This window comes from Eublepharis macularius, chromosome 18 (assembly GCF_028583425.1).
Source record: "Eublepharis macularius isolate TG4126 chromosome 18, MPM_Emac_v1.0, whole genome shotgun sequence".
Taxonomy (NCBI): domain Eukaryota; kingdom Metazoa; phylum Chordata; class Lepidosauria; order Squamata; family Eublepharidae; genus Eublepharis; species Eublepharis macularius.
In genome coordinates this window covers 24858936-24885440 of record NC_072807.1, presented here as the reverse complement: position 1 = coordinate 24885440, position 26505 = coordinate 24858936, and the positions used below count along the sequence as shown (strand labels likewise).

Below are 26505 nucleotides of genomic sequence, written 5' to 3'. Positions count from 1 at the left end.
GAATTTTATTTGACACACCATCTAATTAAGGAAAGGTACAGTGATTTAAATACAGTCTGGCAGGATGCCCATTTCCTATTGTTGTTATGTCTGCACAAAACCCCAGCTTGGTGGATATAGGTATGTTAACAAAGATGGTGTATACCACAACAATAAAACACCAATTGCCAGAATATGGGATTAGACACTTATTATGCGCACCTGCAAAGATGATCCTATATATTAACCTATGGGAAGTACTGCAGTTACTTCCTACTTGACTGAAAACTTCCTGCTCAGACTTTCTGAACTCAATCCAGAATCTATGAATAGGAAGGGAAAGAGGGGATACTATTTTTAGAAGGAAAAGCTGGCTTGGAGAGAAAGGGAGAAACAAACTTGGTACATTTCCATGCAACTCATATTTTGAAGAACACAGCCTTTGGTTCGGTCGAGACACACCGGCCAGAATGTAAAGAAGCACTATGCAACCAATTCGGCATGCCCAGCACAACTTTGGCTTGGCACTTCTGAAGAGCAGCCCCTCGCCCAGCAACATGGCAAGCCGCCACTGAAGCAGAGGGGAGCTTGCAAAAGCAGGGGGGAAAGTTTGGTCTGGCATGCTTGAAGTGCCCATCTTATTTAATGCAATTTTGAGCCAGGGTTCATAAAGTCATTTAAGAAGTTAATAGCTTTGCCAAGGAGTTCATATTTCCTAACCTGGGATAGAGCAGGCCCCTAACATTTGATGCTGGTTCCTAAATTTTGTGATTTATTTTGCCAAACATGCTTTTTTTGGTTTATCCCTACTGTCTGTTAACAGTGTATTACAAGATTGTACAGACTGCAAAAACTTACAAATGCAATGAGGATTTTGTGAGACCCTTCGAACAGTGAAAGCACTATATAAATGCTGTATATTGTAGATACTGCTTGAAACAGTCCCGTAGAGTTTGTTTCAAGAAACAATAATATATAGCATTCATGTAGTGCTTTCACTGTTCAAAGAGCTTCACATTCATTATATAGTCGTAATTATATTGTTCAAAGGGCTTCGCATTCATTGTATTGTTCTGCCTTGTAGAGTACACCAGTATTGTTATCACCCGTATTACAATGACTGGGGATTGGGTTGGGGGAGAGGGGGAGAGACAGGATGAGAAAAACAGTGGCTTGTCTAAAGCCAGCTAATGACTTCTTGGCAGACCTCAATCTGTGACTTTCCAGAACACAGCTCATTCTCATCGCCATCTTTTTTTATGCCAACTCCCGCAAATACTTGTGTTGTCCTTCTGACTCATGACAATAGCCCCCAAAGCTACTGACAACAAGTTAAAACCACGCACATAAAAAGATTTTACCATCAAAGGCATTGGGAGGGCCACGGTGCAAGATGTCTTCTCCCCAACCCTTAGATGTTACGGCAGCTTCACCAACGGCTGAGAGTTGGAAAAATTACCCTATCATGGCTACTCTGAACTCATTTCAAACTCCGGTACTGACATACCCCAGAGGAAAATCAGATGTTTTACTCAACTAAGCCATCAGACAACTCTAAGTACAGCCATGGATTTTCAATACTTTCCCATCTCAGGATAAAGAGACAACCCACATGGTAGGTCCACAGTACAAAATGGAGTCACTTCACCAAACAGAGTGGACACTCACTGCCCAAATGTTTGCATGTCTGTGGTTTCCTTATCTTGTTCATAAAGAGAGAAATGTTTTCAAGGCCAAAAAAAAGAAAAGAAAAAAGACTGAGATAGCAACCACAGATTCTGACTGTATAAACTACCCTCCAAGACGGCAGCTTTATGGGAGGTGGAGAATATAGGCTCATACAGGGAAATCTCTCAAAAAAATTGGAATGCATGCAAAACACACCCACAATCTTGTGCTTACTAAAACACCGCAGGCTTGTGTGTTAAATCCTTAAGCCCACAACATTTCAACACATATGTACATCATGTCATATGTTGCACAGAAGGCTGCTGAAAGGAAAAACCCGAATCTAACTAACCAGCACTGTTCTAGTTCATGAAAACTCTTCTGCCAATCCCATCTTAGGGAAATTCTTGCCACAGGTGATGAGACAACTGGGTTATTCACAAGCCTGAGCTAGAGAAAAGTCACTGCTACTGGAACACACAATATCACCATTGTGAATCACACTTTCCAGAGCCGGCATTATCAAGAAATGCTTAAAAAGCAGACTACACGTCCCGTCGCTAAGGCCAAAGACGGCGTCATGATTCAAGCAACTTAAGTAAAGGTATCGCCATGAGATTAAGTCAAGAATTCAAGACCAACAGTATCTCAGCGTGACCCTTCTCAGCAGTCTTTATCGACTGAGAAATCCTCCAGCCTGGGCTTTAAACATTCATTAAATGGATCTGCGGCCTGACGGCTACGATGCCCTGGGCAGCCAGGCTGAAGCATAATGCATTACTAATACCTCAGTCTAGTGCCAGAAACTGGCCATATTTCATGTTCCGTTTTACAGGAAGTGGCAGCCTACAATAGGGTACACTGGGTTTAGGTACAAATTTCTCCAGAGAAGCACACCAAAAATCTTTTAAAAAAATAATAGCAATGATAGAATTACAGTTTTAATATGCTTGAGAGCTGCTATAGCACAGTGGCTAAGAGTATGAGACACAACACTCCAGTTCAAATTTTAAATCAGCCCTCCCCATTTGCAACAAGAAAGAGAAGAGTGACCTAGTGACATGGCTGTTGTAAGCATTACCAAATACGTGAAGTGCTTTGAACACTAACGTCATCAACACAGCAGAGCTTTACTCTGCGCCAAACCATCTGATTAACAGGTTCAGCCAATACTTAGTTGTGGGATGAACAGCTGATCTAGGACACTGGCAATTTGACAGGGCTGAGAGAGACAGACAGAAATACTCCTCAATGATGGAGACGGGCGGTGCAAAAGGGGAAAAAATTATTAAAGTATGTAAGCAGCAGAACTAGGGTAAGAATCTGTTGACACACAATCTATGACAAGGATACCGAGGCCACATGCTACATACAATTCTGTGCTATGTCAAATTAGTCATGAGTCATGACCTAGGGGGGAAATTGCTGTGTCAGTTAAGAGGCAGAAAGCAGTCACTCTGACGTAGGACAGGACACAACATTTAGCCTTCCAGTACGCTTGAGAGATTCTGAACCACAGTAAAACCTGCAAACTCTGCTTTCTATTTGAGAGGTCATTCACAGGCCAACTCAACAGAAAGAAGGGATTGCTTATGGAAGAGTCATAGGCTGACCTGAGAGGCGGGTGAAGTCCTTGAGCAATGCCGTGAGTGAGCACCTCAGTTTCACGTGGGGGAGGCATTTGCATCTTGTCACCCCAGAGTTGAAATCGAGAGGAAAAAAAGTTTCAAGAAGGTGGCAAGAGTTTCAGCGGGACCAATTACCACTTCAGCATGACTTTGCTCACATGAACATGCCAATCTGCAGCCTAGCCTTTGCGTGCCAAATTAAGAGTGAAGCTTTCAGATAATTGTGCGATGCTATCGGTTTCCCATGGAGCCCAAATTTTAAGCCTAATTCTTCAAAAATATTTTGAAGCCCGAAGAAGTCCGTCCACACAGATGTAACACTTGTGTCGCCTTTCATTTCCTGTCGGGAACTTTCAACTGGAAGTGGATTAAAGGGTAGCCAGCTGGCCTTGGATCTGTCTATTAACTTTATCTTACAGGTCAAACTGCTAAGTTATGGCAGCTACAGAACAGTTGCCTACACATCTGAGTCATGTTTTTTTTCATATACCCCTGTCACGTACAGCTCCACTTACCCTCACAATAACATTTTCACGCCATGTGTTATCGCTGTTCTATACATCACTGGCTGCTATGGGTGTCGAGGGGTGGGGCATGATATTTATTTTATTTATTTATTCAATTTATATACCGCCCATCCCCAGGGGCTCTGGGCGGTGAACAATTAAAATCGATAAAAACAAAAACTAAAATCAATATACAAATAATAAAACAAATTAACAAGGTGCAGTGGTGGGGAGAACCACATCACATATTAATGAAACCACACACACACACACACAAAATGTAGGGAGGCTATTCTTGGTTGCCAACACATGCCTGCCATAACAGTTTGGATTCTATGGTAGATCTCTGATTTTTTAAAAAAGTTTTTATTTAATTATGCACATTAATAGGTACAATATTGAGAGAAAGTCATTAAACACTGATAACTAAGAAATCTTCTGTTATATATTAATTTCCATGCCCTTATAACCATGAATTTTCTTACAAATGAGTATTTCAACTTGGATTTCAATTCACGGTTGATATAGTAAATGATAACTTAAATCTTAACCTTATTATAGAGGTTTTATAGCGTAAACATAGATGACTGAACTACTTTGATAATAATTAGATTATTAATAAAAATACTGTTTAAGGAAGATTTGTTCAATAAATATAATAATGATTAAATAAGTATCATTATGAAATCAAACCTTTTACCCATCGATTACAAATACTAATAGAAGAACCACCAATGATAATATATACTCGTTATTGGAACCCTTATAAACCTTGCTAAAGTAACCCCCCTTCCCCTCCCCCCGTCCCCTCTTTACTATTTAAATTGGATTAATTAAGTTGCTTAATAACAGTTCTCTATAGCCCAAGAGTAACCCCTTATAGACTGTTTGGCCTACTACTACCTACTTGGGACTGTAAATAACCGGAGGCCCTGTCTGTAAGCTCCATTCCCTCCTCGCCATGCCTCTAATCTGATATTAAATATATGCATTTTACGGTCATAACATTTTACAGGTTATTTTCGTTTGCTATCAACTTGGATTTTAACATTTCAGTCTGTTTCTTTCTTTCTTGTTAAATGTGTCTCGCTTGGGTCTTGTTTTCCTTAAAGGGTGTAAATCTCTGATAACAGAAGGCATGTCCCTCAGTGGAATGGGACTTCCTTGCCTTTCCTCAGATACGGAAGCCTGATCTACTCCCCCCAAAATGCAGCACCTGCATCATCTGATTGAGAAGCCAGACAAAAAAACAAAACAGCCTTATCATCTGATTCTACCAACAGCCAGCACTGATTTATACAAAAGCTTTCATTAATAAAATGTGTATTAAGTGTGCATTCCTTTCTGGTCCCAGTAAACTACTGAAGAGCGTCATGGCTAATACTACAGTATTAAAACCTTCTGATGTTATGATTCTGCGCCAAAGAAGAGTATTTTCTTATACTTGGGCTGCTACTCAAAACGTTTGTGCCCTGATATTAAACATCACAGTTTTTGGTCTCTCAACAGAGGGACAAGCCAGAATTTAGTCAAAGTAGTGTTACATTAAATGACTGAAGTTTGGAGACTGCCGGTATTTGTCTACAACAATCCCGGATATATTTGAGCATGTCAAAAACAAAATTGAGCAATCATCAACATTCATGGATGAGAGCAAGAACTGTATGTCCAAAAAATCTGGGGAGACAGACACCTCTCGAGCCTGATGATGCACAAAATTAATATGAGATTGTTAGGATTCACTCATTGTAAATGTGTATCAGCTTTAAAGGAAGGACACGTTGTTGCCTTTTACTAGATACCAGTCAGCCCCTTCCAGTTAAGGTCAGAGCACGATTAGTGAACATAACTGATCAGATGAGGCAAATACTGACACACTTTACAAGCATTACAAGCATTCATACTATTAACTACACCGATCATTGGATGAGTTCATCTTTCATAGACTTCAGTGTATTAAAAATAGCGGGAATTGCTCCTTGTCAGATTGCACAGCCAAAAGCGACAAGAAGCTAATGTGCAATGTATCAGAGCTGTTCATTTTTTAAAAAATTACCCTCTTATAGTAGCAGCCTTTTTTCATTAGGATAGAATGGCCTGTACCACTTCAGACTGCAGGTGGCTGCTCATGTTATGGAACGCTTTCCCATCCCCCCCCCACCCAAAAACTTAACAGTAAGAACAATAAACAGGATGATCAGGCTTTGACTTAAACTGTTATTGGCCACCAATTTTTTTTTTATTCTCGAATGGATTCCTGCACCAAGAACAACATACAACATGGGCTGAAGTTTAACAGCAGCTATTTTGAACTTCCGTATTGTTTGGGATAGATATTAGCAACAAGTTTCCTTTGTTCGAGAAGTCAGATCCAAAATACACACCCTTCCCCTCACGTACTTTCTACACATACAAGCAGGTTATCTACATTTGAGACACTTTAGATCATTTTCCAGGCCTTAATGGATCTGAATAAAGGTTTCAGAATGCCAGATCACCTGCAGCACAGTTCTGGAATTTTGGAACTTTGAATTTTTCCAGCCATGAATCACACACAGCAGATACATCAGAGGTGACGGGTACAAAATAATCTAATACCCATGAAACCTGGCTCTGAATGCCAAAGTCACAATTCCCGGACTTACCTAGCCAGGTCTTATGATTCTCTTTCAAAACATTATGGGCTGATTCAAACCCAAGTCATAAGTCACCTGTTGTAAACAAGGGTTCTGTCATAGTGTGGTTGTTCCCACACTGGTTACCTGACTCTATCAAATCAGGCCACAAAATATGCTTGATTCAGATTGGGCGGGTGGTGCTTGACACATGGCACAATTCTTCCTGAGCTACGTGAAAATCCTTCTCTAGCACTGTAACCCAAACGAGCTTATCACGTGGTATGGTTATTTCTGAGCTAAACAAAAATCCTTCTGTAACATATTAACACAAGGAATTTAAGACACAAAAACTTGAGGTCACACATCATACTTATAATTTAGGAAGGACTGTACCATATGCAACCATGTTCAGGAGTGTGGAAATACCCAAGTCTAAGCTAAAGCAAGCTAGTTGCTGCTCTTCAAGGAGGAATTGTGTGGCACAGAGAAAACCCTGTACTACCAACCACTGTCTTGGTGAAATCCAGCCCCTGCCTGACGCACTAACTTTCAGTAAAGGCAGAAGCAGACCCAGTGTGCTATGATAAGATGATCTGAGCAACACCACAAAGGATCCAGAACTCTTTTTAAAATCAGTTTGCTCTGAGGATTTTTTTTACACCCAAGACACCAAATCCCCCCCCTCCCCAAAATTAAAATTAGAAGAGCACATTAGAACCGTAGCCATTTTCCTACCGCAGGAGGGCCTCTTTAGTACTAGCATTCTATGTGCTTCTCTGAAAAGTCACTCAAGACCCAGCTCAAAACTTTATTTTCTGGCCAACAGGTATTTCTCTTCTCACTCGCTGCAACACAGATCACATCAGAGAAGTCTGGTGCCTGCTCTCTTCCCTTCGGATGAAGTCACTGCCCACCGACCCATCAACCCTGCACGGGGCTTCCCCACTCCTACAGGTTCAGAGGATATACCCAATAGGGCAGCTTGGCTTTCTGAAGCAAGCTTCAACCCCTGTCACCACCCCGACGTAGGTCTTGAGATTCACTCTCTGAACACAGCTTTGCAGAAGCAAGGGAACTCTTCTGTTTGGTTTAACTACTCTAGTGAAGCCGGGCGCACTCCAAGAGGCCGCTTCCCCTCTCCTAGCAACACTGAAGATTCCAATCCCCACACTTTGATCGGAACACAAAGTTCAAGACTTCAATTGTTTGTGGACACAGACACTGACAAAGGTGCCCTGAAGGAAAGCAAAAGGGAGTGGCGGAGGAAGAAGCAGGGTTTTACTTCTGTGCAATACATAAGTAATAAAGACCTTTGTGTCTGCATTTTTAAAGATTAGAAATTCAGGATTAACAAGGTAAGCAAGGTCTGAAAGCCTGCAGATAACTGTAGAGCAAGCAGCATATGAAACCCGCCTTCCACCTCTTATTTACAAAGGCTTTTGGTGCAATACCAATTTTAGATACATGCTTTACAACAGGTCTAGAATATACATACATTTAATGTTAGAAAATAATTTTACGGTACTGAAGGGAATATTTCACAGCTAAAATCCAAGTACAGTTATGGTTTCTTTCTGCTAAATATGCAGGACAATGGAGCAAAACCGATCCTGCCTTAATTCAGGATAGATTTATTTATTTATGCCACTTGTTGTCTGCCTTTCTCACTGGGACTCAAGGCGGATTACACAGTGTGAGTTAGTCAATTTCAAAGACATTTCAATAAAAAAATGTAATAGGGTCTATAAATGCAAGTTTGCAAAGATTTAAAAACCAGCAGAAATCCAATACACAGAGTTGAAGAAATGCTGAGACAGGGCATGAGCAACTGACATATTAAACATAGAAATATCCAGTACACACAACAAGCCCCCCCCCCTACAATAGAATTTTACTATCCAAATGAAGAAATCTAAGCACGAGGTTTTCCTTAAATGTTTCTAGTGGTTATGGCTCTCAGCAAGGCAATATGAGAACAGCACATGGCAAAAATATAAAAGCCAAACTCATCTTGGCACGGTATACAAAAGATAAAAGATGAGACTTCATAATGTGGCACTATGCCATGTCCCTTGCTCAAGGGATGTTCTCCCAACCTCCGCTGCAAGCCACAGCTCTGCAAAATTCCTTCTGTTGATTATTCCAAGTTATCTACAGCTTCTATAAAGGCTACCACACTCACTTTACTTACTGGCTACATCCACACTCTCATGTGCTCCCTCCTGCCTGCCCTTCCAGCCAGAGTCCAACTGAAGACTTCTTGGTTTGGGAGGTCTCAAATCCAACTTCAGTTTGCTGTGATGTCCAAAACCAGACCACCTGGGCAAACTGGAGTTTGTTTCCTTACCCGTAACCAGAAATCTGAACTGCCATCTAGATCGGTAGCAGGGAAATTTGTCCAACTGGACCTCACGACAAGTGAGAGCTGGATTTGAGACATCTTAAACCAGGAAGTCTTCAACTGTGCATAACAGCAGGAAGACCAAGTGGGTGGGCAGAAGTGCACGACTACAAGCTACACTTTGGTCTGTCTCAGGCGAACAGAAGTCTAGCACGGGGGTCTGAATTTAGCCTTAGTATTCAAAGCACTCCACAATCCTCCTCTCATGTTTTCTGACATCTCTGTAATGTTGACCCTGATTATGGGAGTTTCATAGCCAGGGACTAAAGCTGAAATACAGCTGTCTTCCACAGCCCATATAACTAACAAGGCCGCTGGGATCTTGAGTCCTACCCCTGGTTTCTGAACTCTGCAAAACACATGCAAGTTTACTTAATTTTACACATTTGACATATACAGCCAAGGTGTCCTTGGGCAGAATATGTATGCTTTGGGGAGTTCACAACTCCTACACAGGAACAAAATATTTTCCTACAATATACAAGTTATCTGAGACAACCCCGACTTTGAACATGCACCTGCTCCAGGGAGAGAAGCAGCACCTCTCTGCACATCAGTCTGCTGCAATTCTGAATTTGATGTTGCCTGTATGTGAAACACATACTTCCTTCTTTAGGGACTGTGGAATGAGTATTCAAGAGGCCGAGGTTAACATTTGAAGTCCTATGAAGCTTGGGGACACCATACCTCAAGGACTGCCTACTCCCATGCAAACCTTCACAACCACTGCAGTCATCTTCTGAGGCCCAAGCTGTGTGCCTTTGCCTTCTGAGATTAAGTGGGTAGTAACCTGAGAGTAGGTCTCTGGCACCAAAACTATGGAATTCTTTTCTCAGGGATATTTGTTTATCACCGTCTTCCACCATGGTGTTCCCTCTTTCCTGCTCTAGGTTTTTAATACTGTTTCTCTCTGTGCTTTAAAAATATGTACTTTAGTTCAGATTTTAATTGTTTTTATGATAGTGTTTGGATAACACTTGCTTTAACAGTTAGCGGTCTCGTTGGCACTGATGGGGAAGAACGACAGCACGTAAGTTTAGTAAATAAATATTTATCCACTACTGCTGCATACAAAAATGGCATCTCTGTGGCAGTACCAATAACTTTACTGGGGGGGGGGGACAGAATGAAAAGGAACTTTGAGATGCAATCTCTTTGAGATTGCAGAGCTCCAGCTGGCCAAGAAACCAAAAATTCTACCACCACTTTGCATTATTAACTAACTAGGCTTTACATGGAATTAGTAAAATTCATCTTAATGTTTTTTAAGGAAAGAAGAAGGAGAAGACATTTTCCCACAGTTATCACTGCGGGCAAGTACCTCTTTCATAAGATATTAATTTTCACATCTAAAAAACAAGAAGTAAAAAGCTACTCAGGAACATGACAGACAACAGAATTGAAGTATAGGTTCTACCAGCCTTTTGTACGTTTTCAGTGACAGATCACATGGAAAACAAAGAGCAGGTGCTGACTTGCTCTGAATATATTAAGTTATTTAGAATATTTACACAGGCACTTTTGTAAACAGACCTTGAAACAGAAAGTACCGGGGTAAAGAATGATTTCTGGAAACTCTTTTTGTGCTCACCAGCCAATTCTGCACTACCTTGCCAGTTCATTCATACTTGACAGGATGGAACCGCTTTCCTGAACATCTCATTTTTATAAAGGGCAGAAATGCTAGATTGTGTGGCGTGGCATCTTTCATCTGCTGACTGGGATGGGCAGCCTAAGGATAAATCTGTCACCTCATCTACTGTTTGTGATAACTATATTACTACATTATTATCCCTCTTCCAAATAAAGCAAGGTGAAACATACAGAATGCTACTTATCTTCACAACAGCCCTGTGATGTAGATTAGGCTAAGAGACAGTTACTGGGTCCAAGATCATCCAGCATGCATTGAGCAGGGAGTTGAACCCGTGTCTCCTGATCTAAGTAGCCTTTTGTTGTACTTAGATGGATCTCAAGAATGATTTCTCTGTTCCTGACTCATTCCTCTATATCTTTGACAGAATTAATAGTTTTGGTTGACTCAGAGTTCTTGCTTACTGTTTTATTTTTGTTGGATACCACTTTGGTCAACTATAAAATTCCTTCCAGTACTTCCTAGAAATCAAGACCAATTTGCATGAAGCATACAAAGAATTAATATTTTGGCCCAAAAAGGATAAAGACAATGACTTGGAAATAAACTGTGCGTTCACCAACCAGTAACCACATCTTCACGCTGAAATGCCACATGCAATTCTAACATTTGTTAGATAATGTTTACTGAACATGCTCTTAAGAAGATACGGCTGACATTGCTAGAACCTCCTTCTGGAGAGACCCAGAACAAAGTCACTCTGGCAAATAGACTTGCAAGTATGTCCATGATTATGTACCAATTCAAGACAAATCTGTAGGCACAGCAATGAAGATGTTTATCTGAAGAGAAGGGCAGCAAATTTCAAATTCCTAGGCAGCATGTAGCTTGACGTTTTTCTAAACTTGGATGGAGAATATGTTACCTTCATTAAGTATCTATGTATGCCAAGAGCTACTTTAGACATGCATTTGAGAGCCCCCCAGCTTAAAAAGTGGTTTGCCATGCGATACCTTTGTGTGTGTGTGTGTGTGTGTGTGTGTGTGTGTGTTTGGGGTGGGGTTAGAGTTGTTGTTTATCAGAAACAAGCCCAAAGCTTGTCAGTGCAGCAATGCTAGGCCTTAGCTTCAAAAAAAGCTGGTGAAACAGCGAGTTTGTATCTCAACAGAATCATTTTCATATGGTTTAAGTGAGGACTCCGCATAAAGAAAACTAACATGCCAAGGAAAGAGCTGGGCCAGACCCTTCCCAGTTATACGAGAGTATCTAAGTGTAGTGAAGAGCATACAATTGTGCCAGCCCCCACCCCACCCCTAGCCAGGACTTAAGGCTCCTGAGTTTCCGCAAGCCACAATAAAACCCACCCCCTGCGAGTAGCACATGCAAACATCAAAACAGAAATGTTCTCCTGGGATTTAAGATGACATGAGAAGCCAAGGGTTTGCCAGCCCCAACCTCTGGGGCCCTCAACTGGTATGATGGAATGGCAGATTTCTGCCAGCTTTCTACCGTTTTGAACAAAGGGAGGAATGCTTGTCATCCCTCGAAGAGACGTTCTCTGGCTCATGCCAGCAAACTGGTATGTTTATCTTTCAGGGCAGAGTTGCTTTTACAGATGGTTCGCCCTGGAGCAGTATCCTAGCAGCTCTCAGGAGTTGCAAAAAAAACCCCACACTGATATTTGTGTGGTTTTTGTTTTAAGGGGTATTAGTTAACAATGTTACACAAGGGCCATTTTGAGAGGAGACAACACTAGGTCAGGACCTCATTCTACCCCCCAAAGTGGTCTGAAATAATTACTACTTCCTTACATCTCTCTTGCTTGGGACTGCCAGGGAAGGGCCAAGTGTGGGGTTTCTCAGGGATCCCCAAATGATGATATTCAATGCAGGAGATTTGTTCCAAACCGTTTATGAGAATGGCTATTTCGGCGCTTCCGAGCAGAGGGGATAACTTTTTTACTAATTAAAAATGTAATATGTCCTTCTTCATTAATTAAGACTCTCACATTTTGGCTAATCTTTGCTTGACAGAGATGGCAGGTCACCCTATGTAGGAACAAACACTCACTCTCTCTAGAATACCAAAAATGCAGCATTGAATCATGTTCAGAGAGGCAGTCGTCTCTGGGACACCGAGACATCGGTATTAACCTCCACTTCCTAGTCAGAACCAACTGATTAAAAACAACAACAACACATACTTGAAATGCAGAGAAATACACACACCCTACAAACTGTTTTTGAGATTTGTTTGGAGGCAATATTGACCTGCAGGAAATTCCATTTGTGTTCCAGAGACTTATCGAAACTATAATTGTATCTTTTCTTGGTACAAATATTGTTCAGGGGAATTAGAGTTAAGGAAAAAGCACACACTCTGAATGCAGGTTTTTGTATTTTCCTAGACCCCACTACAAATGCAAAAGGATTTTCATAGGATTCTCCAGTGCCTTAGAAACTGACACACTTTTTTGGTATGACATCTGCACAAACACAGTCTTGACAAATGCCATTTAAATCGAAACCAAAGAAAAAGAAAGCAGACGTCATCTTTATACAGCCCAGCAAACTCAGCTACTATCAGGTTTGTTTTTTCCCCTTGCCTCATCAGAAGCAGAGAAGTTAAGAGGTTAAAAGCAGATCGAGGGGATTAGGAGGTGCAGTGTCACAGAAAAACAGATGAGCCTACAGTAGTGTAAAAACACTCTCTCCCACCCCAAAACCCACTTTTCCGAATGAGAATAAAGCTTAAACTGGAGGTTTAGGGAAAGAATAAACTCAGTTAAGTTTGCCTCTCGACACCTTATTTCCTGTCCAAAAGATGTCTTTTGTTCTGCTTCCCTGCATAAATTTTAATATCCTGCCAAGCACCACAAAAAAAAAAAACACACACACAAACCACGGTCAAACCAGCTAGAAGCAAACAGACACAACTGCCTTAGAGTCAAAGTGGAAAACATACAAACATGAGAAGGACAAAAAAATCGTACCAACAAAAGCAGCCCAATTTTTCTGTTTGCTTCACCCCAGATTAACTTCACTTGAAGCTGTACTCTAGTGCAACCTACCCTGAACATTACGCCCCGCCTTCTCAACAGTGACTGGCCGGACCAGGAAAACTCCACCCTGTTTGTGAAGCTCATAATCCTAATTGGTAAAAGCTAATATCCATTATTTAAAGAACTTTTTCCTTGCTAGCAGGTTAGGTTAAGCAGGTTAAGACACCCTGAGCAAGCTGGTTTCTTAAAGAAACAGCACACAGATTTTTAGCAGCTGCTAAGGGGAGTCTAGTTCAAGTAAAACTGGTGTCAAAACAGCACAGATCGAGAGAGACCTTTAACAGACAAAGGGAACGGCGGTCATTGTTTGGGACCTTGAACGTAGTAATTATACGCTCATCAAAAAGCGCATGACAACACTTACCAAGAGAGGTGAAGCCACTTTACAAAACATAAGTGTGAAAAATGAGGTCAGCCTATTTTTAGAGCGCTAGATGCTGTTTGACACTTCACAGAAGCCGCTATAAGTGTACATTGGTTCTCGTTTATTTAAAAATAAATAGAGACAATTACAGAAGTCTTTAGAAAAAAAAAAAAACATGGTCTAGGGCTGCTACTGACTCTTCCAACCGGTTCACCTAACTCAAAAAGACAGTCAATGTGCCCCTTAGACTGACATCCCTCCCCACCATTTATGCCTACCCAATTTGGCCACCAACCCAGCCCACGACCTGAAGGACAGTATTCTACCTTCCCTACCTCGTCTGCTTTCTCCCATACTAGCCCGTCTTTCTCACTGGGACTGAAGGAGGATTACAAGTGTGAAGCAACAACAAAAAAAAAGCCTGACCAAGTACCCTAATTTTAGAGCTATTGCAATGATGAACTGATCTGAAAAGAGCGAGGCTGCTAAATCGGAGAAATGGGGATTAGATTCCTATCCAGTTTACAGGTGTTCCCTAAGGAACAGGGTAAAGTATACACTTGAGAATTGCACAATGCTGAGATCAGTTTTTTCCCTCACTGTCCTGCCTTTTTTAGTAAGTCTCAGAGACTGGAAAACATACAATCATTTCATGCGCTTCACCTCTGTTCACAGGGACTCTGAGGTCACCCTTGATTTTAAAGTGAACTTGCCAGGCATTAAGCACAGAGACCGAAGTTCTTCCTCAGCTGCTTTCAAAGTTCTTGTTCAGCCACCAAGGGAAACTCAAAATGATCAAATGAAGTGAAATGAGCAGTTACTGTCTGCAGCGCCAAGGTTTGGACAAAGTACTTTGGGGAGACAAAAGAAAATCTATTCTTTGCTATCACTGCCAACACGGCTGGCCACAGGAGACAGAAAAGTTGTCTTTCATTTGATAGTTTTATGGAAGCCAAAAACCTCACCAAGGTAAGAAAAAAAAATCTGCCTTCTCGTGGGTGCCCGAGGCAAGGCTGAACAGAGTTGGCAGCATACATTCTTGTTTTAGGCCTTTAGGCACACAGTTTAGCAGAAATGGAAAGGGGAACAGCCACAGCAGCCGATGGTGAAGGTATTCAAAGCCAGAGACCCCCTTCTCAGACACAGACAATATAGAGATTGCAAAAAACAAATACACACATACACACACAGACTTTCTCTCTCTCACACACACACACACAAATTGCTCCATTATTTCCAAGCCTTGAAATCAACAAGAAGAAGTTGTTTGGCACACGGCACCCTGACCGAAACAAAAGAAAAGAAACTGGGCTTGGGGCAGTGGAGCAAAGAGTTAAGGCTCTCTCTCTTAGCAATCAATTAGTGCCTACCTAGCAAGTTTCACTTCATGCTCGAGAATTACAGATGCGCACTTAGAGGTAGACCTACACGAAAATATCCAGGAATGGCAACACACAATACTGCCAGCGATGTTCACAGTAAAAGATTCATTATGTATGAAGTCACTATTTACGCCCGAGCTCAGAAAAATGACATGATTGTTTTTCTGCCTTAACACTGCATGAAGGCTACAGCTGGTCACTCAAGAAGCCAGGGGGCGAAATGCAGGTACAGTTCTGATTTTAAACTGATTGAAAGAATTGCATTACTTTGCAGTCTAGCTACAATTCCCTATGACTCGATTCTAGGCTCTTCTGTGCGGATGAGTTTCACATCTTAAGAAGATAAGGCTCCCTATGCCCAGGAGCAGAGCTCCCAAGGTCCTGGATTCTTAAATATCCCAGCCTTCAAAATATGGCTTGAACCTTGATCACTTTTAACATGATGTAGATCCAGCAAATGAAATACCAAATGAGATGTTTTTGTTTCCTAGTATACTAGAGGCCTCAGCTTGGAAGTGTTTAGCAGCTAGCTGTCCCGAGTTACATAAATATGTTCTGGAATTAACAACTACATGTAAGTTACCACGGCTCAGTGGTCGAGCATCTGCTTGTCATGTAGAAAGTCCAATGTCCAACTGCTGGAATCTCCAGCGAAAGGATTAGGTATTAGTGATGGGAGAAGAACCTCTATCTGCGACCCTGGAGAGCAGCTGCCAGTCTGAGTAGACAATACCGATCATGATGCATGTTCATGTGTGTGCTTATTTCATTAGTCAAGGCATCTCAGCATGTGTGGATGGACACATACCCTCTACCAGTATTTGCTTATTCATCGGCAGAGTTTGCCTCAAACTGGAAGAGTAACAGAAGGGGCTGCTCATGAATGCCTTCCAAATGCAATCCTCAAAGAATTCAAACAATTTCAAAACATCTCGACCCCTGTGATTCTTAACAGGTGGGAAAATACCTGGCTGTATAAGTGAGCCTATATATCAGCCGGAACTTCAAGGAGGTCTCTCTCGTTTCTAAATTAAAAAACAGCAGGTTTCAGAAACCCTTCTATCTCATGCCAAAACAACTACATCAGCCCCATTTTTAAAGTGGCACAGAAGCGCAGATTTATAATTTAACATTCAGACACCTGATAAAGAGATTCAAATCCTACCTTTTAAAATAAAAGTTTATCATTACAAAAGGGGGGGGGGACTTGATACAGAAACAAAGGCAGCTCTTCAGTACTGTGTTTCATGTAACTATGGTTGCTAGCTTTAATCTTAGTTTGTGGGGCTGACAGGAAAAACTCTGGGCCACACAGAAAGGCTGGCCCAAACTTGAAGAAGTCCCTGGCTATCCCAGGAACTTCAAGGTAAGAGGGTTTTGCCATTGCTTTCCTCCACCCCAGTCTTGTTTGGTGATCTCCCATCCAAGTCCTGGCCATGGCTGACCCTGCTTAGATTATATCCCAAAGTAAAACATAATTTACACATTCCGTTTTGTACTTCAGAAACTTCAAAAAGACAATCGTGCTGATGTTCTGCAATATGCGGGTTTAACTGATAGCTGATAAGCTTCCTAATTAACTGCTGAAAAAGGAACTGATTGCTTGAAGCAATGTTCTGTTCTTTGACAGTGTTAGCGTTACTATTCTGTTGACAACTGGCTCTGGCCCTTTCAAACCTGTTTCTATAAGATTGTGACAAGTGTTTTAAAACAGACGGATCTTGCTTAACAAACATTTCCAACTGGATAGCTTTTTTCAGTAGCTCAGGAATGCATACATGTTAAAAAGGAGACAGAGACTGATTGGAAAACATACCCATTTTGTTCAAGGTCTGTCCTGTGAACAAGATCTAGTAGGTACCTCGAAGCCCGCACAAAACATTCTGATACACGCTACAAACAGTATTTTCAAAGTGTTATTAATTGCTAAATGTGTTCTCTTATTCTGACTGGAGTCCCCAAAGCAGCATATAACATTAATAAAGGGCAATGGCATTTATATCCAGTGTCCACTGAAATCTCTCCCCCTATTAATCCATTCTATTGTCATAAAATATTATGATGTGCATGGCCTTAACGAAGAGTAAATCATTTTCACACGCAAAACACACACTACTTGCTACCAGAAATTCCACAACAATTCTACTTTGCACACCAGCACGTTTTAAAGAAACATTTATTCTTGGGTAATGTTGCAATTTGTGAAACACTAAGCAAAAAGCCATTTTTGCCCGTGTCAAAGGGTGAAGCAAACCAGTGAAAAATAACACATGCCTGGGGTTGAGAAGATGAGGTCTCAGCACATACACAGGGCTCAGGGCTTCATCCACTAACTTGAGGGCAACAGGGGAAAAAAAGTGACTTGCCTGAGGCCTGCAAAAGCTTACTCCACAGTCAATCTGTAAAATGAGATAAGCCGGTTGATTTTGCTGCAACAGGTTTCCCTCTGGAAACCTGCATGAACAAAGCCAAGGATCAGGCAGAAACAGGTTTCCTTCTATGTTCTTTTTTACAATTTGCATCCTAGAAATAGCTTTAGATTTCTAGGAGCCACGGAACATGAAAGACAGTAACAGATGAGAGGAACAATATCAATGAGTAGGAAGAATTATTACAAAGACTCATAATACCGCTCACCTAAAAATAGTTGGATATAAATCTGTGATCCCACCCCCACCCCACCCCGCTGCCCAAATCAAAAGTTTTTTTAACAGGCGTTTCCACAGGGATGGCAAGAAGGCTTAAGCACACAAAGGAAGTTTTGCTGCTTAACTTTTAAATCAAGGCTCCAGAGCAAAAGCTACAGAGGTGAATTATCTACCGTCCTTAAGCCGCAGCAGTCTCTACTGGTATTAAATGGGAGTCGGCCACGACGCAGCACCAAGAGAATCCTTCGCAGGAAAAAAGCAAACACGGCACAGTACTGGGTTGTCTCCTCCGCTGCTATATCTCATGGGCAAGGCTGCAGCCAGAAACAAGCCCAGACAGGGATCCGAGGAAAAGGTCTGGAAGGCACATTTGCAAACTTGAGGAAGTTGCCAACCATCAAGTTTTTAAAAAACAAAACAGAAAGGCTTAAAGGACAACACATTAAGGGCAACCATCAAATAACAAGGAGGGAGCACTAAGGGAGGATATGAGTCCAGCAGTACTTTATAGACAACAAGATTTGGGGGGGTGTAAGCTTTGAAGAGACAAAGTTCCCCTCATCAGAGGGCTTGGACTTTTGAAAGCTTACATCTTGAAAATCTTGTTGGTCTTTAAACTGCTGCTGGACTGGAATCTTGCTGTTCTACTGCAGACCAACATGGCTACCCACCTGAAACCATGAAGGGAGAATATTCTGAATTCAATTATAAGACTCAAAACCAGGGCTACCTCTGGGTATAAGGAAAAAGAGCCCCTACCCCACACACAAAATCTGCCTGTGGTCCAACTCACGAGAACAGTAAACATCTATAACAATAACAACAACAACAACCGATGTACATACATCTACAGACATAGTCTTGCACAGAATGTTCTTCCCAAATCCCAGTGTGTAGAAAACTAGTCTACAATTCTCTCCCTCCTGTTTCCCAACGTCTCCTCTTCTATGAGTGAAAGGTTTGATCTTCCGTTTTTTAGTCTGCATCTGCATTCTTAATTGTTAAAGCCAGAAAAAGATTTGCCATTTCAGTGAGTTAGATCAGTGCCTGTTTTTTACTACACACCGCTTGTATGTATGTATGTATGGTGCTTTAAAGAATAGCTGAAGCAAAAGACTGGTTCCTGCCCTAAGGAAGACAGCCTGCTATCCAAATTTAGGCCCATATCTAAACCACAAGTGACATCCCTTTGCTTATACCTGCCCTTCCAATCTTATTAACTATGGGTCATGTATTTTAGAATGATAGCGATATCCAGAGTCTTTATAAAAAGAAGTATTTTTATAACCCAGTCTTTGAAGAAATGTTCCAAATGGTTTAAAATGGCCTTTATCTACCATCCTTCCTTCATGCAGGCCTTAAGAGTGAAGAAACACTGTCGCTTAAGTTGTTTTCCCTATGAAAATTTCAAATGATGGACTAAGTCATATTTGACTAGGTCTTAGACACACAAATAACACCACCCCCTTCAAATGGCCCTGATCTTTGACCTCTTCATTTCACAATTCAGACACAGGAAAGAAGGCATCCATACACCAAAAGGCCTGTCACTGATAAGAGACAGCATTCGGGGTGAAAACTGCTCTCCCAAGCAGAATTTCAGGGTACATTTGCTCTTACAGTTTACCACGAGATGTGTTCTCACCTCTATGGGATTTGCAACCGGCAAGAAGTTGCTCAGTGTTAAAATGCTGGTGGAAGATTCAACAGAGGTTTCCTGCTGTTTTCCCTTGAAAGAGACAGTATGAACAGCCCAGGAGTATAAGGTAGTTACACTTTTCCCTTCTGGGCAGAAATAGTTAAATAGAGTGTCCTTTTAAGGGGAGGAATCTTCCATCCTCACTTATTTAAAGAGTCTATAGGACAGCTATTATATTTCTTCTCAGCCTGGGGACAAAGCAGAGAGGAACAACAGAAGTTTACTTCCCACTTGAAGTGGCAGCGCTAACAGTGCAGAAATGAAGGATTTTACTGCTAGAATAAGCTGCTGTGGCTTTTTTAAACAGCAGGTGCAAACTGACTCTCAGTGGACATATTCTTCTTGATGCTCTGGATTCATCTCCCGGCCATGTTTGGGTTTAGGAAAGAAGGACGCAGATTCCTGCAAGGATTCACGCTTAGGGGTTTTTGTAAGTGACCCCATTCTCAAAGTAAAGTACATTTTACCTTACTTTGTACAGGACCTTGAATTCTGTTAATTCATGTTAACTGGCAAATATTAATACAATCGATCTTATTGTCTACTATGGTCAGGTGTCAAAAAGCATACGGCCACCTGTATAAAAAAGGTAACCTGAAGCCACAAGGTCTCCTATTCTAACATGATTCTGAGCCCATTTGTGGGGAGGGTGGGATATAAATAAATAAAATTAATCATGGTATACCATACTATAGCTATGACGACACAAGAAGTACATTAAAGCCACAATTTTAAGTGTACCTGCTTTGGAAGAAAAAATGTGTGCCCTATATCTAAGATTAAAATGCAAGTGTCCCAAATATTTACCCTCCACACACAGCCCTGATCACAGAAACTAGCTGTGAACATGATGAACTGTGACCAAAACAGGGCCCTTGGAAGGCACTGCAGTTTGTCAAGTTACATCACAGCCCCACAGCTTCTAGTCAAACCACACCACCACAATCACTGCTAGCTGGCATACTATTTGTTTTCCTGGATATTTAGTCACCTGCCTGACTCACCCCCACCCCCTCCCCAGGGCAGGGCAGCCGGGGACAACAGCAACTGTTTGAGGTTAAACTCACTTCCGCCTTCCACCCGTTGTTTATTTGTTGGGGGCGAAAATGCAAATCAGCTTTTATCACCACTCGCTTATCAAATGGACTGTCAAAGCCCAGTTTCTCTTTGTCTCATAGCCCTTTCTACATAGTTTCAGCATTTAAGGATTAACTGCCTGCCCAACATCTTTGCAGTAGGAGCTTTTTTCCTGCTTTCTCTATAACCCCCTTAGCCTCCTCACATACCCCAGAAGATCCCCAGACCATTTGGCTACCATCCTTACTAGTGGATCCCTCTATGACTGGGTAAAGTCCCCGTTTTCTAAAGCTGCCTGATCAATCTAGTAAACGCTCCACACTTCCTCACCCCTTTTCTTTCCCACAGTCCTTATGGATGAGCCCCACTCTTATGTGTTGGAGAAGATGTCTTAATCCACCTTCTAGACCACAAGGAGCTAATGAGAGATGGGCCCTAATACACTCTGCTTCATTTATACCCTGCCTTTCTCCCCAATGGGGATTCAAAGTGGAGTATCTCTCCTCTTCTTCATTTTGACCTTGTAACTACCCTCTGAGGTAGGCTGGGTGGAGAGCATGTGATGGCCCAGGGTCACCCAGCAAGTTCTCATGGCAGAAGGGGGTTTGAACTTGAGTCTCCCAAATCCTGCCCTGGATAGCTCCAGTGAGACGGATCTCGTCAGGTCTCAGGAGCTAAGCAGGGTTGGCCTTGGTTAGTAATTGGATGGGAGACCTCAGGGTTGCAAAGCCAGGTAATGGCAAACCACCTCTGTTAGTCTCTTGCCATGAAAACCCCACCAGGGGTCGCCGTAAGTCAACTCTGACTTGAGGGCTCTCTCTTCCACCTCCCAAATCCTAGTCTAACCACATCACTACACTGGCTCTCTTCCCAGAATCCCTTCAGAATTTGAGGCCTATACCACCTTAAAGACCAACAAATTTTTCCAGGGTATAAACTTCTGTGAGTCAAAGTTCACCTCATCAGAACCTCCTCCAGCTGTCCAATACAGTCAAAGCACATACGCAGTTCACTTCACGGTTGAGTCATAACTAAATAGCAAGCATGCACTCTCCCTGAAAAGCATAAAGCCCGTTTAGCCCAGAATTCTTAACAGGGATGCTGGCAACAAGCTGAAATGGCCAGTGGTTCACCTGCGGACTTCCAGTCTCCTCTGACACTCCCAGCATCTTCAAAAAGACTTCCCACCCAACTCTCCGAACTTTCCTCATCTGGTGTATATTTGTGTGTGTCTGTGTGTGAGGGGGCTATCTAGATGAAGGAAGAGTCAGACATGCTTATATTACCAAGCCCCTTCACCTCCTCTTGCCTTCCATAAAGATACAGGCATAGGGGCATATATTTTGTGTCCCATCCCTACACTTTGGGTTCCTTCTTTCACTGTTATCTGTGTGCACATTCCTTAGATGAGGAGGGGGGCAAAAATGTTACCTGCATTCTTTTACTCAAGCCCCTCTCCCTTTTCCTCATATGCCTCCTAGAACAGCATCTAATTGGGGGGGGGGAGGTTGAAGGCTCACACACAATCCTTTGCTATTCTTTTCTCTGTATGGGGAAAGATGCCAGAGAAGGCAGCAGATCCCTTAAGGGGAAGGGAAGGAAGTACTCACGTTCCTTTTCCATGTTAAAGGGGGGGCATCTATGGTATGGGTCCATACAAGGAGCTTTTCTTGTGTAATGGTGTCAGGTAAATATTTTTGGATACCGTATATTTTATTTTGCTGGTCTAGGACCATAATAAATAATCGATTGATCATTCTCCTTCTTCCACACCCCTAAAAGGTGAGGCCTTTAGGAAGTAAGGAGTTAAGCCCCCCCCCAAAGCCTCTCAGTGAAGCCTCCCCCCCCGTTATCCTCTTCCATGTGAAAAGAGGAGGGGGGAAGACAAACTTTCTAGGGGGTTGAAGAGGACACCCCACATATCCATCTCTCCCCCCACCCCCCAACACTCTGGCCCTGAACAGTGAAAGTGCTACATTCACTTAGCCTCCCACCTAAGACTCCCCCTATATAAGCTTCTTGCCTAGCATGTATACAAGGGAGTCCCCCCATGTCAGGCCTTCAGAAGTGGGGTGGGGGCTTAAATGCCAACCCAAGAGCTTTTACTAGCCTCCTCACATGTGTGTGTGTGTGGGGGGGGGATAAGACGGCCTGGGCTGTGTGTGTAGGGGGGGGGCACTCCGTATGCTCCTTCCAGGCCCCCTATGTCCCTTCTAGGGGGGCACTCCCTCCCCACGTCCCTTCCAGGCCCCCCATATCCTTTCCAGCCCCCCATGTCCCTTCCAGGGGGGGCACTCCCTCCCCATATCCCTTCCAGAGCCTCCATGTCCCTTCTCCCTCCAGCAGTCCTTCGGTCAACCCCTCCAAGCCTTCTCCGAAGACACAACCCCCTTTTTTTCCTCAAGGGGGGGGCACTTCCCATCCTTTATTCTCAAATGCCCCCCCCAATCAGGGTGGAGTTACGGTCTCTCCATGTCCCCCCCGGTCAGATCCTAAGAAATATGTGGGGGGAATAATGACGGCCCCCCCTCAGGGCTTTTAAGCACCGAGCCACCCCCACCCCTCCATGGGGGGGGGGGGTAAAGAACGCCCCTCACCCTCTTCCCTCCCCACCCGCAGTTCCCTCCCGCTCTCACCTGGAGCCACCGAGAGGGTCCTCCGGCCGCCGCCTGCCTTCCTTTTCTCCCCTCAGTCCTGACTAAACTTTTTTTTCCTCCCCTCCCAGCCCCTCCCGGAAGGACGACACGAACGGGCGCTGATTGGTGGAGCAGAGAAAGGAGGCGGGGCCAGAAGGAGCGGAGGGGAGGAGTAGGGGCGTGGCGGGCCTCTTTGCTCCTCCCCTCTTCCCCGCCAGGGCATTGTGGATTCTGAGGACGGCGGGAGACGTTAACCAAAGAGAGCGATAAATTATTTTAAAGGGACAGTTGATAGAGGCCGGTTCAAAGGGGGGCGGGGGTGAGGAAAAGCGGGTCGGGGACACGTTTTTACACGGGAAGCACTGCAATGCAACTGTTAGGGTTGCCAACCTCCAGGTTGGGCCTGGCGATCTCTCGGAATTGTAACTGATCTCCAGTTTCAGGTGGGTAGCCATGTTGATCTGCAGTGGAAGAGGACGATTCCGGTCCAACAGCACCTTAAAGACCTGCAGAGTTCAGTTGCGCTGGAAGAAACGGCAGCTACAGCATCCTATTCCTGCAGAAAATTCCAGGAAAGTTGGCAACCAACACCCCCAGTGAAACGGTCGAGGAGGGCTGTTATTGCTTCCCCCCTTTTTTCACTGCCCTGCACAAAGTTATCTATGGAACTCCTTGTCGCAGGAAGCTGGAAAAACTCAACGGCTCTTCGTTTTGCAGTGGGGGTCATTGTGATTTCTCAGGCTGTTCTGAAGAATATTAGGAGTTCTTTTTAAAGTTTCGCAATGGAAGCCAGCAGTGATGTGGGATCTGCTGCCTCATACTGGGCACATCATGCTTTTTTTGAAAAGGCATTTTATTGTAGTTGCCTCTATCTAGATCTTTAATATTGTTATGGTTGAAATTTATCTCTTATTGTGGTGGTTTTTAATGCTGTTTTAAATGTAAGCTAAGCTGCCTGTGACTGGTGGACAACTGTATTAAAGGTCAGGCCACAACTGCTTTAAATAAACGACATTTACAGTCTTTCCTCAAGGGAGCCAACTTGACGTAGTAGACAGGGTGTTGGGCTAGGAGCCCCAGGTTCGAATCCCTGCCCTGCCATGGAAATCCGTTGAGTGACTTTGGGCCAGTCATGCAGCCTAATCTACCTCACATGATTGCTGTGAGAATAAATCGGAGGAGTGGAAAATAATAAACCACTTTGGATCCCCATGTGAGAGAAAAGCAGGGTAATAAACGAAGTAAACAATAAAAGAATGTCATAGGATTTCCCACCTTCTCTCCCATCCAGGCGATAATGAGACGGATTCCTGAAGGTACCTTCTAACCCTATCCTGCATTTATTCAGAAGTAAGTCTAGAGAGTTTAATAGGATCAATGCTGAGTAAGTGTTGCATAGGACTGTAGCCCAAGGTAAAGCATAGCGGCAAAGTCTCCAGTATTCTGCACAGATATTTGGGATTCAGTAGGATGACTGAATAAATGGACACAAGATTGTGTTTCACACCCGCCCTTAGGACAGCTTCCCACTTTTGAAAAATAAATATTTTTATTTATTTATACTTCTTTTCTCCCCAATGGGGATCCCAAACGGATTACAACATCACTTTCCCCTCCTCTGGTTTATCTTCCCAACACCCCTGTGAGGTAGGGCAGGATGAGAGAGAGAGCAATTGGTTCTCGATCACCCAGGGATCTTCATTGGCAGAGTGGAGATTCGACATTCGACTCTACAACACATTCATCCAGCCTTACCCTTTTGCCTTTTGCTTGTAATGTTGCCCTACCTTACCGGTTACTGTCAAATGACTGCTCAGCTCAATTATGTAAATTTATTTGAACAGACTAAAATTGTTCTGTAAACGCTATTATTATCCCATTATTAACGAGTAATTGCGGTTCATAGAAAGAAAACCTTTCAGTTTCCTTTGTATCGATCAGATATTTTTTATCCTGCTGTTCCAGCAAGGAGCACGTGGTGGCATATGTAGTCCCCTCCTCCTGTTTTATCCTCACAACATCCCTGCAAGGTAAACTAGGCAGCGAGAGGTATCTCAGAAGAGGCATTCATTCCTGGGGGCCAGAGAAGGACACCTCTTCTAAGAGGGAGCCTGCACTTCAGGTAAACACAACATTAAATAAAGTTAATGAAAAAGAAATCTACTTCCCCAGTCACTCGGGAAGACTTTACATTGATGAAATAATCCAGCTCTGACAGGAAGGAATATATTTGATTGGCCTACCTAGTCATTGTTGCAAAAATAAAAACACATGTTCCCAGCTGTCCAGCCTGATGAGCACCTTGTCGAATTTACTGCTCATTACGAAGGTGATTAGAGAGGATTAAATTCATTTCTTTCCCGCAACCTATTTAATAGCAATCGTATGATGTAGGTTAGAATGAACCATCGGACCAGTTAACATATTCATGGACTGAGAGAGTGATTACAAGAACAGACTGCATTAACTGGCAAATCACGGGGGAAACATTTTTTTTCCAGAAGCCATAGGAATGACAGCCTTGTCTACTTCACAAGATGAGTAGATAGGATAGCTGTTGCTGCTGCCCTGAGCGAGAATGGTATGATCCAGCGGCGAGTGACGACTAAAGCTGCCAATGGGTGGAGACAGGCAATAATTTATAATAGAACTGAACGTGCTCTGAGAGAGATTTGGCTTCCTGTGGTAAACAGGTCATGCAGGTTTTTAAACCATGCAAAAAAAAAAGGAGGGGGGCTGTTTACCAGAAGGCCGAACTACATGGGATGCCGGCGTTCTAGAATTCGAACTCCAAACATATTAGTTCACTCAAAAAAGCAAACAGGGAGGGGGCATGAGCTAGGGGAAAAGGGGGTTAACTCCCCACCTGTGCTGTTTGCCACCTTGAGAATGACCCCCTGGGACTCTTTAAAGCACTCCAGGGTGGGCACTTTTGATCATGGAATGGCGTGAGGGGTTAACCCCTTCTTTCCCATGCCATGGCCCTGAGCTGGAATGGCTACTACCGCTCTTTCAAAATTCTTCCAACTCTGAAAAAAACTGCCCCGTCCTAATCAACTTCATGATTAAGTAACTGATTCAAACCAGGGTCAGATCTCTCTCTCTCTCTCTCTTTTTTTTGGGTGGTCTATTTCAAGACAATAAAATGCAGGATGAGCTACAGTTTATCAAATCTATTGCAAGATGACCTGAATTTTAAAAGGGTCTACCAAAATAGATAGATTTCTGTCCTTCCCAAAAGAGT

The 26505-nt window shown here is 42.9% G+C and overlaps 1 protein-coding gene across 3 annotated transcripts in view; it reads right to left on the bottom strand.

The window, feature by feature from the left end:
• The window catches only part of ZFAND6 (zinc finger AN1-type containing 6), a 54270-nt gene extending 30937 nt beyond the window's left edge, over nt 1-23333 (bottom strand). For 2 of the 3 annotated variants that reach the window (XM_055003005.1, XM_055003007.1), the window contains exon 1: nt 23262-23333. The gene's annotated coding sequence lies outside the window, so the exon portion shown is untranslated. Of the gene's footprint in view, nt 1-13386; nt 13441-23261 lie in introns of those variants that run through there. The other variant, XM_055003006.1, reaches the window with a different exon arrangement.
• Between the last annotated feature and the right edge of the window lie 3172 nt (nt 23334-26505).